Raw genomic sequence first — 15976 nt, forward strand, 5'->3', positions numbered from 1 at the left:
GCCATTAGCAGTGCTAGCTCTTTGTTGGCCTCCCACATTAAAGGGGAGGGCGAGGGGACAAGAGAAGTCTGGGAGAGCAAAGATGATTTAAAAAAATTTTAGATTTACAGAAATGTGGCAAAGATACTCCATGGAATTCCTATATATCCCTCACCACTTCCCCTGAGAGTGCCTTACATAACTATGTACGACTGTCAAAACTAAGTGGTTAACATTGGTGCAATATCACTAAATTACTATTCAACGACTACATTGTGACAGTACTACCAGACTACCTGTGCTGCTGTTCATCAGTTTTCCTTTTTCTCTTCCAGGATCCAGTTCAGGATCCCAGGTTGCGTTTAGCCATCTCGTCTCCTGATTCTCTCCAGATCCCTGACTGTTCCTCAAGCCTTCCTTGTTTTCAAAAGTGCTGAGGTCAGGAAGCAGTGCTGGCATTCTGTAGAATGCCCTTCAATTGGTCTTGCCTGATGTTTTCTTACGATTAAACTGGGCTTATGAGCTTTGGGAAAGAACACCTGGGAGGTGATGTGCCCTGATTGCGGCGGGTCCCTGACCCACGCGGCTCTCATTGGCAATGCTGACCTGCATCACCTGCTGAAGGTGGCGTCCACCAGATTGCTTCACTATAGAGTTATTAATTTTTTTCCTTTCCATACTCTATTTTTTTTTTGGAAGCAAACAATGAATTCTAGTCTAAAGCCAAGGGACCAATAGAGTCTTCTGAACTTTTTGTTTTGAGATTCTTGTGAATGGGCATGCAGCTGTGAGAAATATAGTGCCCCTTGGCATGCAAGGGGGATGGGTTCCATTTACCTCCAATATCAGGAATGATCAAGTTCCTTACGTATAATGGCATTTTATTTTCTTATAACATACATAGATCCCCTGTATAGTTTGAGTTATCTCTAGATTATTAAAATACCTACTTATGAAGCCTACACATCACTTCATTCCTGTGAAGTACTTGGCATGTTGTGAATTCAAGTTTTGCATTTTGAAACTTTCTGGAATTTTTTTCTAAAAAAAAAATAATTCTAACCAACAGATATAGAACACACAGACATGGAGGGCTGACTGTATTACAGAGATCTTGTGTGACCTTCACTCCATTTCTCCCAATGGTACCATCTTGTATCACTGTAATACAGTTTTACAACCAGGAAATTGCCATCGATATAATAATCCACCGACTTATTCAAATGTCACCATTTCACTCTTGACTGTGTGTGTTTAGTGCTATGCAGTTTGATCATGCGATAGGTTTGTGTGACCAGCACCATGGTTAAGAAGCAGAAAAGTTATGTGGTGTCAAGGATCTTTTGTGGGTTGTCTTTTTATAACCTCAGCAGCTTCCCTCTGACTGACCTCCGACCCTTGGCAGTCACTCTCCATATCTATGATGTTGTTATCTCAAGAATGCTATATGAATGGAATTGCAGAGTGGGTAACCTTTGGGGACTGATTTTCTTTTCACTTGTAATTCCCTCCAGATCCATCCAAGTTGCTCATGGTTGCCTGTTACCCACACATTATTCCTATTTATTGCCGAGTCCTCCTCTGTGGGATAGATGTACCACAGTTTGTTTATCCACTCACCCGTTGAAAGACATTTGGGTGATTTCCAGTTCCTGACTATTACAAATAACATTGCTACAAACATCCATGTACAAGATTTTTTTGTGAACAAATGTTTATATCCCTGGAATAGATGCTGATAGCAGTTGGTTTTGAGCAGAGTCCAGGTTATGCCTGGTTTTGCTCTTTCCTCTTGATGTCCGGATTGACCTTGGGCCAGTGTCTGTCTACAGCTTGCCCACAGCCTTCACTGAGGAGCCCAGCAAAGAAGCGTGAAGGCTGTGGCCTTTCAGTAAGAAGAAGGGGGCTCTGCTGCCTGCTCCTCTATGGTTTCTGATGCTGACTGGGCTGGGCTGCCCTGAGGGAAGCAGGTCCTCTGATTTGGTTGGAGGATCCGACTCAGAACTTCTACTTGCATTCCCTCTGCCTCCTGTCTGGCTTGTGTCAACACTAGGGAAGACAAAATATCGGTCAAGGGCCCACGGAGGTGTGGAGTCTGGAAGTCAAGCCAGCTGGGGTGAGCCGTGTGACCTGGGGTGACTTGCACAACCTAAGCATTGACGAACTTCTCATTCATGTGTGGCCCAGTGAACAGAGACCCTGTGCCCACACTGGAGTAGAGATTTATGTGCTTGAGGACTTTAACAGGACCCATCACCACTGGATAATCAAAATTGTCCCTTGACAGTTGTTGTAGGCAGTCAGCTGTTTGAATACACAATGTTATTAGGTGTTAGTTTCACAAGGAGCAGGTCATAGCCCCATTAATTGGAATGATATACAGTGATCCTTGGTATCCCTGGAGGATTGGTTCCAGGACTCCCTACAGACAACAAATCTCATACGTACTCAAGTCCTTTATATCGAATGGCATGGTATTTGCATATAACCTACCTTCTGCATACTTTACTTATTTTTTAAATATTTATTTTTGGTTGTAGTTGGACACAATACCTTTATTTTATTTATTTTTATGGGGTGCTGAGGATCGAACCCAGGGCCTCGCACTTGCTAGGCGAGCGCTCTACCACTGAGCCACAACCCCAGCTCCATCCTGCATATTTTAAATCGACTCTAGATTATGTGTAGTACCTAATACACTGTAAGTGCTAGGTAAATAATTATTATTCCGTATTGTTTAGAGAATAAAGCTAAGAAAAAATGTGTGTGCCTGTTCAATACTGATCCATTGTTTTTTCAAATATTTTTGATCCACAGTTGGTTGAGTCCATGGATGCATAATTCACAAATGTGGAGGAAAAACGGTGTTTCCTAGTGTGAGATGGTGCTGGGTCATCAAGATGAAGTCATGCTTACTTCAGGGAGGTGCTTTTGCTTTGTGGGTAACTGATGAAAAACATTAGGTGCAGCCCTTGCTGGAGTGGAGTCAGTCTAGAACTGGGGAACCCACGTCCTCTTCGTGCTTGAGATCACAGTCCTCCTGTGGAGAGCAAGACCTATGCAGAGCAAGGCTCCTCTACTAAGCCATTGGAGTTCACTGCACCTGGGAGGGAGAAGACCAGACTTCCTCATTCTGGTCTGAGTTGTAACAGGGAGGTCAAGGCAAAATGTGGTGATAGGGGACTGAGAAGCGGGAGAGGCAAGGGCTACTGTTGGGCTCCTTCCTCTCACATGGTTCTTGGAATCAACCTGCTCATCATCACTAACTCCAGAGGGTCAGTTTGTGGTCTGACCTGAGGCTCTGGGAAGGTCTTCCCGGTGGTCTTATGGGGTATTGCTCAAGGAGCATCACCATCTTGTCCCTCAAGGTGCAGAGTCGTCCACTTGAAGAGTGAAACCTCTGCTGCAAGCCCCAGCCTTCCCCAAAGGTTAGTGGGGGACACTGTGATACAGATCACACGAAGCCCTGCCACATCCAGGTTATGTTTAAAAGGAGGGGTCACATCCATGCAGTTCCCAAGTCTGCCTGGCTACTAAGATATCAAGAACTTTTAAAAATGACAACCCCCTAGGCCCCACTCTAGATGTCCTGAAGGAAAACATCCCGAGGGGAGGCAAGGATCTGTCTGTTTGACCAATTCCCCAAATGATGGATGAGCAACCGGATTTGAGAAGGGGGAAGTGGATGAGAAGACACAAAGGAGGAAAGGTCTGCTGTTCTCACACCCTGTGCCTCCACGTCCCGGAACTCCAAAACTCTCTGCAGGCATGCCCTTCCGCCATCTCCCATCAGGCATGGTAGCAAGAAAAAACGCCACACGCTTTGCGATTCTTTCCAGAGGAGAGGAAGTGCAAATCGAATATTTCCTCTAAATTTCTTTCTTTTCAGAAATTATTCACCTGACCAAAGAGCCAGTTGGAAAAACTAGTTGATGACAAATGTTTGTCCCTGGGAGAGGCACACAATGGGCATTCAATTCTTTAACCCACATTCTTCTTTTATTTTTTTATTTGTTCTAATGTTCTACATGACAAGAGAATGCATTTGACACATCAGACGTCAATGGAGTACAACTTCTTGTCCTTCTGGTTGTACATGATATAGAATCACACCAGTCATGTAGTCATATGTGCACGTAGGGCCACAATGTCCAATTCGTTCTACTATCCTTTCTACCCTCATACCGGCTCCCCTCCCTTCTCTCCCTTCTGTCAAATCCAAGGAACCTCTATTCTTCCCTAGCCACCCCCTCTTACTGTGAATTAACATCCACATATCAGAGAAGTCATTGGCCTTTTGTTCTTTGGGATTGGCTTATTTCACTTAGCATGATATTCTCCAGCTCCACCCATGTATGGGCAAATGCCATAATTTCATTCTTCTTTGAGCCTGAGTAATATTCCATTGTGTAAATGTGGACCACAATTTCCTTGTCCATTCATCTGTTGAAGGGCATCCAGGTTGCTTCCATTGTCTAGCTACTGTGAATTGAGTTGCTGTAAACACTGATGCAGCTGCCTCACTGTAGTGTGCTGATTTTAAGTCCTTTGATTAATCCATGTTCTTGAGTCTTCTTCCTCCCCTCGCTGTCTCTCCTAGCCCTGTTCTCTCCTTGATCTGTTGTGGTCTGACCTCCTCTCCCATGCTGCCCCGAAATAGCTCCTGCCAACACCCCAGAGCCCTGCTCTTTGTCAAAGCCCAAGGCTTCTCCCCAGCTCGAATGCTGCTTGTGGTGACTCACACTATGTGCATCTCCGCCATTTGATACCATGGACCACTCCCTCCTCTGGCTCCATAAAGCCATTTCCCTTGTATTTCCTGTTATTCCCCTGGCCATTCCTTGGGGTCTCTTTGTCACTCTATCTTTTCTGGTCCTCCTCAGATGTTCTCCTCAGCTTCTTGTCCTACAGAGCCACACTCTGTCTCCAGGGCTTCCTCTGTTAGTTCCTCTGTTACAGTCTCAAGCCCACATCTCTTCCTAAATCTGCACCTCCAGAAGCACATATGATCGATATCCTCCTCCCCAAACGCAGCCCTCCCTCTTTGTCAGTTTGGCGGGTGGCATTTTGCTCGGTTGCACCAGCTGGGAGTGCAGACACCATCCTCTCTACTTTGGACATCTGCTCCTTCTCCATCCCGTGCTCACTCCTTTCTGGTGCAGGCTCCTCTCTTCCCTGGACTACGGCAAAGCTCCCTAAGTGGCTTCCATCCTACCACCCTCTGCACAGTTTACAAAGTGATCTTTATAAACCACAGATTTCATCGTGGTTTTGCTTAGTTTAAAGCACTTGCCAAATTCCATCATCTGCTACTTACTCCTCACGGCTCTTTGCTGCCTGGATCCATCTGCTTTCTCCAGCTCTGCCCCTCACTCTCCGATCCCCAGCTCCACTGGGCTTCCTGCATGTCCTGAACATGCCCTGGGTTTCCTGCATGAGGCCTGGCTTTCACCTGGTAAAATAGTGCTCATCTTTCAAGGCCCATGGCATAGACTGAATATGTGTGTCCCTCAAAACTCATGTTGAAGCCCAAATCCCTAATGTGATGGTATTAGGAAATGGGTCTTTTGGGAGGTGATTAGGTATAGATGAGGTCATGAGAGTGGGCCCTAATCTGAGCTATTAGTGCCCTTACTGCAAGAAACACCAGAGAGCTTTCTGCTTCCTTTTCTCTGCCATGTGAAGACACAGTAAGAAGGTGGCCATCTGTAAGCTGAGCACTGAGCCACAGACCCCAACCTTGCTGGCAATTTGGCTCAGACTTTCAGCCTCCAGAACAGCAAGAAAATAAAATTCTGTTGTTTAAGTACGCAGTGTGTGGCACTGTGTTATAGAAGCCTGTGCAGGCTGCTTCTAATCTTCTTTGCCCTGCATCTTCAAGCCACTGAGAATTGACCACCTCCCCACCATCTCCATCCACGGTGTTAGTGGAACATTTAGCATATTTCATTCCAGTTCAGTAATCTTCCTCTTTCACCACTGCCAACGGGAAGCAGAGTATTTATTCATCGGTGTATTCCTAACAGCACGATACAAGGCACATGTTACTTCAATAAATGTTTATAGGAAAAATGCTTCTTTAAGCTACACAAGAGATTAGGTTAATGGTAAAAATGAAAATGATGTCAGTTAGCCTTTAGTGAGGCCTACAGTGCTCCAGGCATTTCAAATACAGCGTTAGTATTCACACCAGCCCCATGGAATAGGAATTCAAGGTGTTACTGTTCTCATTGGATAGAAGAAACCAAGGCATCGAGAGTTCAGTTAAGTTGCCCTAAGTGTTACAGCTTATGTGAGTCAGCTTTGGAACCCCAATCATCTGATTCCATCTCTCCTCCTTAGCTAAAGGCAGGCTCTGTCCTGTACAGGGACTGTGGGTGGCGGGGGGAGCTGGGGGCTGTGGGTAGGGGCAGGAGGAAAGAGGAAGGCTGGGCTACGGAGCCAGTGTCCCCTTGCTATTGGATCAGATGCCCAGCATCCCAACGGCAGTTCCCTTCTCGCAGGCTGGGAACAGGAGGAGAGAAGTGGAAGGAAGAGATGGTCCTGCCAACTTTCTGGCTTGACAGCTCCCATCTCTGCCATCCCCTCAGTCAATCTCCAAGCTCGAGAAAGGGAAGGTATAAGGGGAAAATCACTCTGGGTTTGAGAAATATTTTCTTTAAAATATGTAGTCAAATGGCCTCACCACCAGACAGGCGGATCACATACAGATGATTTAGCTGCAATATCATTGAGTTCATGGAGTGAGGAATTCCCATTCCCATCTCTGAAAAGACTGGAACTAAATAAAGTTGAACTGATGTTTGGCAGTGCAGTGCTAGGAAATCTATTTGAGTTCCTATTTAAAGGTACAGAGCCCTATTTTAAAGCAGTTTCCTAGGGTCCAGATAATATATCCCATGATATCAAAATACATGTTTCCTTGCACCGTAAAAGCCTCCTTTGCTTAGAAAGTTTGGAATATCTCTGTACCACAGGTTTCTGTATTGGAAACTGGAAGTCTAAAAAAATTAATAATATTTTTATGCCAAACATCTTCCTATGTTGGCTCATTGAAATCTTCACAGAAACCAAATGGGGTCAGTTATATTCTTATTGCTAATTTGCAAACAGGAGAATGAAGCTTAAAAAGGTAAGGCTAATTTTTCTAAGTTTCACAGCCAGTGCATTTTGTTCAGGGATGTGGGTGCAAACTGTGATTTCAAAGCTGGGTAGCCCACGGTACCAGGCTCCAACTCTGGGACTTGGGAGACCTCACTTCTCATGGTTCTGAGCCAGACTCCAACTTGGGCATGAAAGGCTTAGATCTGGGTGATTTGGGCTGAGGATAACTCAGTATGGTATATAACACTGGAGCATATCACAGCCACTGTGTCTCAGTCTTCCCATGTAAAGTAGGTGACAAGTCTTACCCACTGCATTCTGGTATCATGGAGGAGGCCCCCAACATAATGTGTCAAAGGGATCTCATCATAAATGCACAACACCTGGACATGCCCCCCTTGAGTGCATGGAGTACTACAGCCATGGAAGCAGGGGTGGATTGGCACATCCAGGAACCCTGAGACCACAGCTGACCTGAGTTTGCTGGCAGCCTGGCCCTAGGATCTCTAAGCCCCCAGATTTCCATCTCCCAGGCTCGGGATCCATGGTCCTGTGGTTATCCCTTTCCTCTTTTCGCCCAGTCAGAATCACTTCCCGACCTGGAGTCTTAATCACAGGGAGCAATTACACGAGAGTAGAACAACAAATCGAGATCAATACAGACTCGACTGTCTACTGGAAGGAACAAAATTTATGACTAGCCTGGATTATGCTTACCAGCCAAAAATAGCGGCAATTCCAAGCAACCCCACGGACCAGGATCAATCATGGCATTTTATTACTTTGGTAAACCCTGCTGGCTCCCCACCCCAACCTCCATCTTGTTAGAACCCAATCGCCAAGGAAAATATTGCACTTGTTATCAAATTTTCGAAAGAGAATTTATGGCAAAGACAGATTGATTTAAAGCTGCTTCTAAAGGGGAGCGCAGGGCGGTGGAAAGGTAAATTTTGCAGCGTCTCCTAGATTGGTTCTTTTGCTTATCTCTCCATTTTATGACATAATCTGTCCTAGCATTACCCAGGGTCCTTTGGGCTGAAGCTTCTTGCCTGGCATTAGATAAGGGGGAGATATTGTCTGGGTGTAAAGTTTAAAGCCCGTGGCAAGGGCTCATTTTTCTCATTTCAGGCAAGGGAGAAAGGATATAAAACGAAAAGCAAGCAATCAATAAAGAAGAAAGATAGAGATCTTCCCAAAAAAGGAAAAAAAAGAAAATCCTCACCTCGCTGACTACTCCTCTAACTAAGACTTTAACAGGCGGATAATGAGCTCCCGCGTCCTCTGGTTCTGGGCAGGGACTGGAGGGCAGGCACCAGTGCTAGAATAATCCACTCCCCCTTTCCTCCTGCACCCTGCGGGACGACACACAACTTCCATTGTGAGCTCTCAGATTCCTTCCATACAACTCAGCTTTCCTCAGCTCCATCAGTCAACCTTTAAAATTAAGAGCATGTGGGTTAATTAGTTACCCAGCAATGGGGATAGGGGATAGCAGTGGCTATCCAAACCAAGTACACAGACTCTGATTCTATCCTGCAGATGTGAGGCATCTCCTCCCCTCTGCTCATGAGAGAATAAAAGGAAAGGTGAAAGTACCCTTTGGTTAATCCTGGAGTTTATGATAGACTAGGCTGATTTAATGGCTCTACAGTCATTCTGTTGTTAGAAAATCAATATTTTCCTAGGAAAGAGTATGGACTGCTATAAATACACTCCCAGTTATATGAACCTTAGCCACAGAACTTACATATTGCAGAGACCAGGATGAATGGCAAAGAAACAGCCCTCCTAAAGCATCGGGGGAGGGGGGGACAGGGTGCCTCACAAAGAAACCCAAGGGCATGTATATAATCTGTGAGCACCTCTGAGACTCACACCTCCTGTGACCTTGGGGAGATGGGGACACCCTGTGATCTCCCAGTGGGTGGTATTTGCTTTCAGGGTCCCTGGGCCACTCATTCTGGAGCAACAGGGAAAATATTAGGGAATGGACCCTCTGGGCAGGCAGAACGCTGGGGAAGGGATGAAGGGGAAGGAACCAAAGGGAAGGCAGCATGAAGTTATGGGTAAGGCAGGACTGGCCATGGGAGGACATCTTGACCAGGAGGACGTCATGTAAGTGAAATGAGCCAGACACAGAAAGGAAAATATTGCATGGTCTCATTTATACGTGGAAACTAGAAAAAAAAAAGAGGATAAAATCCTGGTTACCAGGGTCAGGGTGATGGACAAGAAGCAGGGACACATAGGCAGGAGGGTACAAGGCAGCAGATAGATATTCAGGATGAACAAGTTGGAAGATCTAATTCGTCAAATGAAGACCACACTTGATAACAGTGGATCATATTCAGGACTTTCACTAAATGAAGAGAATATAGCTGCTCTTACCAAGGGCTGGAGGGATGGGGGACTGCCTGAGACAATGGATATGATAATTCGTTTCTGCAGGGCAACTGCTTTACTATATATGTATCTTATGATATCATGCTGGGTACTATATATATATATATATATATATATATATATATATATATATATATATACAATAAAATTAATTTTCTTAAAAAATGTGAGTTTGAATCCTTCTCTACCATATCTTGTGTGACCTTGAACCCCAGATTTTGCAGAGAAAGAAACTGAGGCTAATAGGGATTTGTAACATCTAACACACCAGGCTGTTTTTGAGTTTAAAAGAAGGTAAATGTTAGACATTTGCCGTTTTATTTTAGCTGTCTAGCATTAACTCCACTTTCTACACCCAGGGAATTCGACATCATTTTATCGAGCCTCTGGGACTTAGAGTCTTTCTTCTGCTATGGAATCTGAAAGTGGCACACATTTGCATTTCCCATCCTGCTCTGCAAGTGTGGTCAAACACACCTGCCCTAGATTTTCCCAGGAGCTAGTGAGGAAAAGCAGCAAGAACAATGAGTTCTGGTAGTGCCTGTGGACACATTCTAGCCCTGGGTGCAGCTGTGACAGCAGTGGGAACTTCTGTCCAGGCCAGCCCAGCTGGTCGATCTGGAGCAATGCGGTACCTTACCAGACCCTCCTGTGGATAGAACCCAAATGTCTTCTCTGGTTGTCTAGGCTCAGAGCCCATTTCTCGGGGTCTCTCTGTACAGAAGCAGGCCAAGAGAGGCAAAGGCACATAGAGACAGAAATGCAAGGTGTAGAGCCTGAGCAAATAGCCCCATGGGCCTCTACTCTGCCTAAATTTGTGGAGAACTTTTTAAAACAAGCACTTAGGGTCACCTTGCACACAATAGGGTTTCAGAAAATTAATCCTGATTACTTGAGATCTAGGAACTTAAGGGAAGTGAGGGACTGGGAATCGTGTAGCAGACAGACATCATTAGAGAATTGGCTTCTGTTACCCCATGTGCTAGCCGGAGGACAGTCCCCAAGCCCTAGACCTGGCCAGACATCTTGTGGTCAGTGCAGTCTGCTCAGAGACTCTCCCAGGAAGAAAGAGGTCCATTCTGGCTTTCCTGCCCTGTTGCTTAAGGCAGATAGTCTGCGCAGACTGGTGCCCTGGTCAGAAGAGTCTGGTTGAATTGTGTGGCCCAGCGGGCCTCATTATCTCCTCCAGTCACTTGCCTGGAAGGCTCCTGGGTTCCCTTCCTGGGAAACAAGCCTGGAAACAGGAAGAGAGAAAGTGGCTGGGGAAAGAATGAGCAATTACAGGTGGCAAGCACCAGCCCCAAACATGCAATTACTTTTCAAACAGGCTATTTACAGCCCAGCAGCAGGAGACTGCGGGGAGCAGGAAGTGTGTAATCTGTGACTGGTCAGGGCTCCGACAGACAGGGGAGACAGTCACCAGGGATGCCAGGAGATGTGAGGCAGAGACAGACACGTAGGGGTGTGGGCCACTGGGAGAGAACAGAAAGGACGCCACAACCCCCACCCTGATGTGCCCTCATGCTGCTGACTTCTCTCTCCCAGCTGCCTAGATCCTCCATCCTGTAGGCATCTACCAAGTCTGGCTTCTCCTCAGGTTTTCACCTTCACCGGGCCCCCTTCCTTGCCTTTCCTCTCATCCTCAACTCAGATTCCCACCGCCCTGGGCCAAACTCCCCTGTACTCTTATCCAGTAACAGAACGTAGAAGATGGTTCTAATTTAATCAATGTATATCTCAGTTTTCTTGCTCATAAAATAGGATCCAAAGGGTACTTCGTTCTTAGAGTTGCTGGGAGGGCTCTGGCAGTCACTGCTGGTTAAATACCGAGCACAGGGCCTGGTATGTGGTATCAACTGGGTAGATGTGGAACAGGCAAATGTGAATGGATTATTTGCCATTGATCTATTGGAGATTTCTGGAGCTCAGAGAAAAACCATGGGTGGTCAGGTTGCTCTTTCATTTCTTCCACGTTTGACTCATTTAAGTCAGAACAGGAAATGTTTATATGATATTAAGATATATGGAAGAAGAATTTCTTGCAAAACTTTTCATCTTGGAACTATTTACATTAGTTCTGTAGAGTCAAGACTTAGAAGTCCTTTCTGTGCTTGTTAGAAAAGACTTGAAAACTGTTATGTATGCCCAATGCAGGTTTTGTGGTCAGCCTCATTATCAAAAGAGATGTCTCACCAGGACTCTCTGTGGTCATTAGAGTGAGTGAAATCTTCAAAGGCAAGCTTGTGTGTTGGGAGAAGCAACTGGGGCATGGCTGGCTTCACCTGTTGGGGATGAGAACATTTGATGATGTCAACCAGGGATGGTCTTGACAGGTTCTGCACCTGCTCCTATTTTAGATTTGGTTTCTGTTCGTTGGATGCAGGATTGGGCAGCTGTCCCCTTTGCCCAAGGACAAAACAAGTCTAAGCCCCTGAGGAAAAACACTGAAAAGTCAGAATCAGAGCTGTGCTTGAATCTTAGCTGAGACTTCATGCTGTGTCTTACCCATCTGGACCCCAGACCTTCTCCTCCTTTCTCCTGCTCTCAGTCCAGGAACAAGCAATGACCTTTAGGGACTGTGCCATCTTTTGCCCTCTGATTTCCAGTTGGGCTCAGCCAGTGAGAGAGAGGTGAGGATATTGCTTCCTTTGGTTGTCTCCTGGCCTGCTGATCAGCAGAGGTCAGCTTCTCTGTGCAAGATCACGGTTCCCTGAGGGCTGCCCACTCCTACAGCTCTCTGCCAGGGTCATCTTCTCCTTTGCTCCGTGGGATAAGAGGTGGGGCTGTGGTTGTAATGCTGATGCATGTTATAATCTCTTACTGGATTCACTTAATCTTGCTCCTAATCGTGTCAAATAATCCTTGCACTAAACTTTGCTCAAGCATTCAGTTGCTCCCTTGACCCCCACCATCTATGAGGCAGTGCAGGGTCTGAAGTCAGACTCTGGGGCTGAGACCAGGATGTGATTTTTAACCACCTATGTGATCTTGGAAAAGTGGCTTCACCTCTAAGTGCCACAGTGTCCTGTAATGCAGGATGTATTGGAGTACCTCCCTAATTGGCTTATGAGGAGGATTAAAGGAGATCAGACAAATAAAGCCCATACAACAGTGCGTGAAACCCAGAAACCTCAACAATGCTAGCTCTAATTATTCAGCTCTGTCTAGGGAGAGAGATGGGGAAGGAGGGAGGAATATTCTAGGAAGATGAGATGGTGTAATTGGAATCAAAGAGTCAGGCAAGAAGAAAGTGCACAGGTGGTATGGGGTTTTCCCAAGTAAAGAAAGGTTTCCAAGGAATAAGATGGGTCAGATAATAGCTAAGTGTTGAAAGAATGTAGAAGTCTTCATTTTCAAAGAAATATCAGCAGGGACTTTGGCCACTGTACCATTCTCCCAGGGTTCTGGAATTCCGTAAAACACTGGTATCTTTAAGACAGAGGGGGATTTTGTACTAGAGTTTTGTCCCATATTCAGCTCAGCTTTTCTTACTTTTTTTTTTTTTTTTTTGTTAGAGCTGTTGATGGATTGTCTGTTTCTATTATAATGTATTTTGTATGGGACATCTCTGATGCTCCATCTTGCACCCTCTACACTTACCTTTTGGCTCTGGAAATTGCGTGACAGCAGGTTGCATGCACGTGTGGCCTGATCAGAGCCTACCTGCGCCTCAGGGCTTGTCTCTTGATTTCTTCCCCTGGACTTCTCTCTGTCTCTATTTTGGAGGATGCTGTGGGATCCTGCTTGGCTGGGCTAGCTCAAAGACTTATCTGGAAGAGTAAGAGAGTTAGTTACCTGGGGAAATCTTCCACCAGTGCATGAAAATCTCACTCTCCATATCTTGGGCAATTCTGAAAGACACAACTTTTTAGTGGTCCCTGAGGAATTATATCCCAGATCTTCACGATTATTGAGTCAGCTCAGTAACACATCCTGGGATTGACCTTCTCTCCTTCCCCCATGCCTCTTCCCATTCCCTCCATCACATTCCTTAGGATCCTTACTGGTGACTAAGCCCTTGTCACAAGTTCTGTATTGCCAGGGGAACCCAAGAGAAGATATTATTTTATTTGGTTTTCAGTTATTAAGAGCATTTTAGTATTGCATTTTATGCTACTTTAATGAACATAGTTTATGCCCTCTTAATAATGCACAAATAGCTGGAAGTGAGCCCTTCATAAATAAGACCAATTTCAAGCAATGGCTCTTAGCAGTTGTCTTCTTCAATGAGTTACCTGTTCCAGCAAGACTGGTGGCTGTGCAAAGATGGTCCAGGGAAAGAATGATACACATCCAGCCCTTCCATCATCTAATTGTGCAATTAAAAATACTCATTTAAACAGTTTTATTGAGATACAATTTATATGCCATAAAGCGCACCAAATTAAAGTGTATAATTCAATGTTTTCTTAAAATCATATTTCCAGAGCTATACAACCATCACTATAATCTAATTTTAGAACATTTTTGTTACTCCTCAAGTAAACTGCCCCACCCCAGCTTTAGGCAACCACTAAATTATGGTTTTTATGAATTTTCCCATTCTGTACATTTCATATAAAGTGGATCATGCAATCTGTGGTCTTTCGTGATTGGCTTCTTTTGCTTAGCAGTGTGCTTCTGATGTTCACCCATACTGGAAGGTTAGTTGTGTGGCTTAGAGTAACCACAGACTACAGGGGTCCCACTTCCTCCTCTGCATCCTGAAAGAATCTCCATGGTCCTCTGCAGCCCTGAGAGTCCCAAGGGAAGCCACGTAAGTAGCAGATAAACTTGGAGAAAATGTGGCTCCAGGGTTTAAAATTTCAGCTCAGAAGCCAAAAGATGAGCAGCAGATAGCGCTGAGCACTTCCTCGACAGTTGGTGCCCGTCTGCATGCAGAAACCAATTACCCATGAGGAGTAATTGAAATCATTAATAGCCACAAACAAATGTGTCTATTCTGCAAGTAATTTGCAGTAACATTTAGTAATTGATAGTAATTTTTAGTAATTAAACACTAAGTAATTCATTTACCAAGCCACGCAGCCATTTTATGGGGTTCCTTGGTGTTCCCACAGCCGATCTTAATTACTTAACTGAAGCACCAGGAATATTTCTGTCATTTCTTAAAAAAAATAGAAAGTAAAGAGAGTGTGCTATTCTCGGTAAGCACCAGTAGAGAGGAAACCAAGGAGAAGAGTTATCTTCCTGGGCAGTAGTAATTAAAAGACTGAAGATGTGTTTGGGGCCAACAGCAAGGATGCTCAGTGAAGCCCTTTAAACAGGTTTTCTTTCTTTTTCTTTTTTTTTTTTTGGCTGTGCTGCACAGAAAGTCAAAGTGAAATCTGGGTTACAGCCATTTATTTTTGTCTTCTCTTCTCGATGCTTTGGCTTGGCCTTTTCCAGGTTTGTGCAGGCTGTTATAAACCTGTGCAAGAGCTGATTGTGGCAGGGAGCAAGCACAAGCACCCACTCTTTTCATTTTTTATTTCAGATATCATCAGAAATTCTGAGCTTGGGATTCACTGGTATGCACACTTAACTCCACGACACCTTCCTGACTGATTTAGTATCAGGGGTGGAGAGGGTTATCTGTCTCCTCAGCATCTAGTTCTTTCTCTTCTTCGGTAGCAACACCCCAGTTTTACTCAGGAATCCTTCTTTTCTCCAAGCAGCCTATGCCTTGGGAGGAGTATGGGCTCTGACGGGTCTTGATTAGTCCAAGGCAATCTTAGTAGTTCTCCTATGGCTCCAGGAAACCAGGTTGCTATTGGCCCAGGAATGAACATGTGACCTGAATTGGCCCAATCAGAGTAAAGGAGAAGGGAGGTTTTTATTTTTTTTTCCTGCTTCCTATCTCTTGGAGTAATCAAGAGTGCTACCAACACAGAGGGTGCAGTCAACCATCTCAATCTTAAATGGGAAACAGGTCTGAAAACAGGCTCCATCCCGAGGTAAGATAGGATGGGAGGGGATGGCGGAGAACCCCCTAGGTCTCACTGTGTTTAGAGTCCTATTTCAGGGCTATTTTAATTAGCTAGCTGATGTTTTCCTTGGGTTTTATCTAGTGTTTTGTCAGTTTGTTTGTTTGTATGTTTTTTTTTCCTGCTGGACCAAAGGTCCTGACCAGCACAGTTACAGAGGAGGAGAAGTTTATTTGAAGGCTCACGGTTTCAGAGGTCTTAGCCCATAGAAGGCCGGCTCCATTCCTCAGGGCTTGAGGTGAGGCTGAACATCGTGGCGGGAGAGGGTGGTAGAGGGAAGCGGCTCCCATCATGGTGATCAAGAAGCAGAGAGGGAGACTCCACTCTCCACCACGCCCCCAATGAACCACTTCCTCCAGCCACACCCCACCTGCCTCCAGTTACCACTCAGTTAATCCCATGAGGGATCAATTCACTGGTTGGGTTGAGACGCTCACAACCCAATCTTTTCTCCTCTGAACCCTCTTGCATTGTCTCACACGTGAGGATTTGGGAGACACCTCACATCCAAACCATAACACCTA

General features: G+C 45.2%; 1 non-coding gene across 1 annotated transcript; it reads right to left on the reverse strand.

Annotated features, from left to right (window-relative positions):
* Positions 1-2551: 2551 nt before the first annotated feature.
* Positions 2552-2624, reverse strand: Trnaa-agc (transfer RNA alanine (anticodon AGC)). Its single transcript has one exon. It is a non-coding gene; the product is annotated as a tRNA-Ala (tRNA).
* Between the last annotated feature and the right edge of the window lie 13352 nt (positions 2625-15976).

This window comes from Marmota flaviventris, chromosome 3, assembly GCF_047511675.1.
Source record: "Marmota flaviventris isolate mMarFla1 chromosome 3, mMarFla1.hap1, whole genome shotgun sequence".
NCBI lineage: Eukaryota > Metazoa > Chordata > Mammalia > Rodentia > Sciuridae > Marmota > Marmota flaviventris.